This window comes from Dipteris shenzhenensis, chromosome 6, assembly GCF_047967505.1.
Source record: "Dipteris shenzhenensis isolate YYH24624 ecotype China chromosome 6, Dip_SZ_1.0, whole genome shotgun sequence".
NCBI classification, from domain to species: Eukaryota; Viridiplantae; Streptophyta; class Polypodiopsida; order Gleicheniales; family Dipteridaceae; genus Dipteris; species Dipteris shenzhenensis.
Genome location: NC_141601.1, coordinates 44,346,531 through 44,352,231, shown reverse-complemented (window position 1 = coordinate 44,352,231; position 5,701 = coordinate 44,346,531).

The following is a 5,701-nucleotide window of genomic DNA, read 5'->3' as shown; positions in this document are numbered from 1 at the left end:
GAGAGAGTCAAGCCACCAAGAGAATAGATGGAGAAGCTCGGGGAATCCAAAATGATAAAGCAATAAGATAACCGAAACAAAACAACGCCTAAGTCTACTAAGCACCAAAAGACCCAGTTTAAATAGATATGATGACTACTCTGGGGATTAAAGGAAGGGAGACAGTGTAAAGTGGGAACGTATCGAGACAAGAGCGACAGTGCAAAGCGAGGACGTATCGAGACGAGCAGAGCCATCCAAGAGTGGAGCAAACAATATTATAGATAACAAGAGCGGAGCTCAAGTTTAAGAACCATCCAAGAGATGATGCTTAGTGGATGCCTGAGCCGTTCTTTCAAGCTTCTCCAAACCTCATCAATTCCTATAATCAAACACACAATTGAGGTCAATTGCAATCCAAGAAAGAGGGATGTTACTATAGAAGTTGTATTTCTGATATTTATTGCTATGGATTTTAGTCAAGTGTGACTATGGCAAAGTATTCCATAGAAGCGCACCGAATGCGATTATGGCAAAGTATTCCATAGGAACGCACCGAATGGGACAACAGAAATCCTAGTAGATGCTTTGTGTGGTTTAGTTGGGAACACCTAACTAGCCTGTGATTAATCATGTTAGATAATCGATATTGTGGGTGATTCCATGTTAATATTGATGTCGCTAATGGTATTGGTGATATGCTTGATTATTGTACTTTGAGCGCAATTACATTAGAATTAATTGATTCGGTGATACGTTCAATCGATTGTTACAACTAATGCAATTGGCAGCTTGAGAATAGGTGATAGAACTAGAGCGGAGGATTGGAGTTAGTGCGAGGGTACCGATTGAGGTGTGGGAGGGAGCATAGCAAGTAGCCATTTGGTTGAAATCGTACTACCTAGAACCTAACATAGAGACGATACTAAAGATAAATCAAACGTCTAGGCTCCAAGCTGCCCTCCTCTGTCTCTCATTCTTCTATTTATCAAGGGATGAGTACGAAGGCTCATAGAGCCGATCAAGAACAGTGGAGTGCGTTACAGCAAGAACCCTTGTATCGAAGTTAGTCGATCAGGTTAGATCCACTGATGGTGGCGACACTGAACTGTTTGGTTCGGGCTGAGGTGGCATTACCGAGCTGCCATGGTCACCACGTCTTTCCCCCTCTGCGGGGAGAATTGCATGCGAATAGAAAGGTTTGATGCAAGATATGTGAGCTGAGGTCCGGATAGCCTTGCGATTCTGAAGTTGGTAAGTCGTCTTGCCTACAGGACGAAGGACTTGGTACGGGCCAATCCACTTCGCTAAGAATTTCTCAGCTCACCCTTTTTCGCAAATGGGGTAGTGCAGCATGACAACGTCGCCGATGGAGAGCTGTGCAAGCTTGTGGGGTCCGTTGTAATGTATTCGCTGTTTCCCTTGAACCCGGCGGAGATGCTCTACGGCATTTTGTTGTAGAAAGGAGAGGGAGTCTTGAAGATAGCCTGCCCATTGGCCAGCGTCAGCATGCTTGATATCTTTTTTGTTGATAGGGGGAAAGTGGGAGGTCGACCAAAAAGGACTTCGAAGGGGCTGACTCTGGCGGATTCCTGGATGCCAGTGTTGTAAGCAGTGACCACAAAAGCTTGACCTATGTGGCGCAGGAAAATGTTGAAGAGCCTTCACTTTGTCGAGATCCGATCGAATGCCTTCGTTGGAGATGACGAAACCCAGATTACTTGAGGCTCATCTGTGCCCACTTTAACTTAGTGGGATTCAATTTCAAATTGAATGCTTGTAATCTTTGAAGAACCTGCAACAGAATAGCCTTCTGCTCGTCCCAAGAGGTTGTGTGAATTAGTACTGTGTGAATTAGTACATCATTGAGATAGACGAGTACCTTGCCTCCAATTATTAGATCTTGCAATACAAATATCATGATGCGTTGAAATGTTCCGGGAGCATTCTTTAAACCAAACGGCATCACCTTGAATTGGTAGAGACCAAAGGGTGTCCGGAAGGCCGTTTGGGGTGATCTGCTTTGATTGGGCTTTGCCAATGCACATAAAAATTTCATAACCTTATGTTCAATCATCAAGGAGAAATTCTATGATGTCTAATCTAACTAGCCCAAAATCTTGATTCATTTCCAATGCATTCTATAGTTCAAGTACTTTACAAGTTTGAACATGGTACATAACTCTACTCTCCTCTTTTTTCAATGCATTCTATATTTCAAGTACGTACAAGTTACAAATTTAAAGACGATACATAACTCTACTCTTCACTCCTTTTTCTCGTTTTCTTTGTAGACACCTTGATTGTGTACACTTTGAGATACTAGTTTGTATTTCCCTTCAAGTACCATTGCTTGGAATCAAAAGCCTTATAATATTATAACCCAACCTCTTCTTCATTTACTAGTATGAGTGTCCCTCAACCTTCTTACATGCAGACTCATGTTCCTTACATAGTTCTGCAATCTAATAATTTAAACTTGGCTTGAAATATTTTGGCCATGCTTTCAAAATAGATATCAATTACAAATCATCTCTCTTTGTGGCATTGAGAAGGAGAGTGAGAAATAAGGGACCACAAGGTCTTTATGTTCACTTTCCAACCTTTGGAAACCAATAAGATCCTTGCCTACCTCCCCGTGATGGCCATGATGTAATGAGAAGCTTTGTAAACAAAAAGCTAGAAAGTCTTATTATACTCCATGAAAATGTCTTGGAAGATCAAGACAATGTTGCCAATGCCAACTAACCCTCTATACAATTGAAAGGCAATGCCTTGTACATGAAACAAGCTCTTACACTCAAACTCCATCTAGACTTATGTCTAATTCAAACACCATTTCATAAACAACTTCATCTTCTTCTAGGCTCAAAAAGATGCACACAAGCCAATGGGATATTTGGTGAACCAACCAACTCCAAATGAATAATCACTATTAACAACAATTCAGTTTTCTTTGGGCCAAAATCAGCAAACGATCATTTGCATTGGGGAAAGGATGATCAAGAATGATTCAAAGGTTTTTGGATGGATTGCCTTGCAAAATACTAGCCATGTGATGATGTCACTAATTGCATTTTTAGAGATTCCGAGAATTACCTTATAGGGGGCAGCATCAACAACTCTACCGGCTATGTGAGCATCGATTTCAATAATCAAGTGCACAATCGTACTCATCGTTATACTCTTCTCCTTATTGTCTATCCCTTGTAAAAAGCTTAAGCCTTTCCTAATTTAGTGCAAGTTACACTCTACTTTTCCAAACTTATTGATTAACCCCCTTTGATAGCATCCCATACAATGCACGCCCCTTGACTTGACTCCCCTACAAATCTCACATTAAAAGTTGGAGTGAGCTATCAAAGAACACACATACAAGCTAGAAAAAACAAGAAGAATTGAAGAAAGAGACGTACATAGGAAAACTACAACCTGACCAATAAAAGATTATCTAACAAAAAACTTTGCTGCTGTGATGTGGAAATCAGATGCAGCTGAGAATCTGATCTTTTCCACTGCCCATTTCACAAGACTATCATTACATCCTTCCACCAAATTAATATTTCTCAACTCCAAACCTTGCAATTACATGCTATCAACCATAGTATGAAATGTGCTTTCATAATACATATATTCCACAAGCCACACACACACGCATCAAGTTAGACAATAAAACTCTTTACGTCGAAATCTTATACTCAGCCATTACAAAGGTAAGTTCAGCGGACTACCTATGTGGCCAGAAAATGTTAACATAATACGAGGCCAGACCGAAGGCTTTTGTCTGCTACAACAGGCCAGGACTAGGGATAGACGAGGCCAGAGCGAAGGCCATTGAGTGCTACAACAGGCTGGGACTAGGGTAGGAGGCCCTAGCAAAAGCCATTGTCTGCTACAACAGGCTGGGACTAGGGATAGATGGCCCTAGTTTGGATTTAAAGATTTTGCAACTGACAGGAATTATAGTTAAACTGGCTGGCCAAGACCTCAAGAGCTGCAGTGCACTCCTATAAGGCCAAAGCACAGGCCATTCTCTGCTACAACAGGCTGGGACTGGGTTTAGAGATTCTGCAACTAACTTCTAAAAAAGTTGATAATTAAGCTGGCAGGCCCAGACCTCAACGACCGCAACTCAATCTTATTGAGAAGCAGCTGGATGTATAAGAGAAAAGTAGTTGCTCAAATTTGTCAAGCTTGCATGTAGTCTTTACACATCTGCTCCAAGCCATAACCACACACACATACAGCCCCTCCCCCCCCCAAAAAACAACCCCACTGATTGGAATTGTGCAACTGGGGTTTCGAGATTGTGCAACTAACTTCTCAAGAAGTTGCACGGGGAACTATATTTAAGCTAGCAGGCCGAGACTTCAACAAAACAACTACAATTTATCCCATTAGGATGCAGCTGGATGTATAATAAGTGGCCAAAAGCGAAGGCCATTGTCTGCTACAACAGGCTGGAACTATACCTAGCCTCGGTTTAGAGATTGGGGAACTAACTCCTCAAGAAGTTACACGGGGAACTATAGTTAGCTGGCAGGCCAACCTCAAAAACTGCAATTGACTCCTATTGGGAAGCAGCTGCATGTATAAGAGAATAGTAGTTGCCCCAGGTCATGTTTAAACACTCCCAAGCCATAATCATCCCCCCCCCCCCCCCCAAAAAAAAAGACTTCAGCATCGCGCTCCAGTCTCTAGCACTCTTGAGTAGTTGCTAGCTGGATGTACAAGAAAAAAGTAGTTGCTCAAATTGTCAAGCTCATAGTTTATGTTTATTCATCTGCTCGAAGCCATAACCACACACACACAAAAGACTTTAGCATCTGGCACTGCCCTGTGCTCCACTCTGCCTAATTCCTCTATTACTTACTGAATGAAATATGACAAGCCAATTAATTTATCTTCATAGAATAATGTTACTCAGTAATGCCCTTTAACTCTGCAGTGCTGTTGCAAAATATCTACCACATGCAAACCAAAGACCATGCAGCATCCATCTAATCCAGCTGACAGGGAAACACACTCCAGTAGGACAATTCGATAGTCCTTTGCCACATTCCTCCCAAACCTATGTCTTTTTGGGATTTAAAAAAAAGATATGACACAGCTAAGCCTATCTAACTTGAAAAGAGAAAATCCTCTTAAACCTGTATTGTATGTACTCTGTAAGACCAACTCCAAACATTGGCCTGACCACAACAACATGCCCAATCAAAAAAAAATCCTGGAGTGTGTCTTTCGACATTGAAAACGGTAAAATAATTAACCCTTGTACCTTCATGGTTAAAACATTTCACAGTCTCCCTTAAATTGACAAATCTTTAGCTCAATTTCAGAAGGGAGAGACTCACCCCAACTATCAATTTACACGCAATACCGACCACAGAATCTTTAAAATGCCAAAGGAATCTACACAAGGTCTATCAACAAGAGTGGAGAAAAAGAAAAGCATTGAGTATCTTAGAAGAGATCTCCTCAGAGAAAATTTTGAGATCCAGAGATTCTGCAACCTCTACATGATTTATGCCTAGAAGCAAATCAGAGGATGATGGTAAAAATGCAAACTCTTCTCCATAACCCTCATAAGATAAAACTATCACATGTACGGTCGCAAATAGCTTCAAAGAAATGGAGGACCAGTTAACACAGATGTTAGATATTATTATAAGCAGATGTGTGTGTCAAGGCTCTTTTCCCTTGAAGATTACCATGTGGGGTT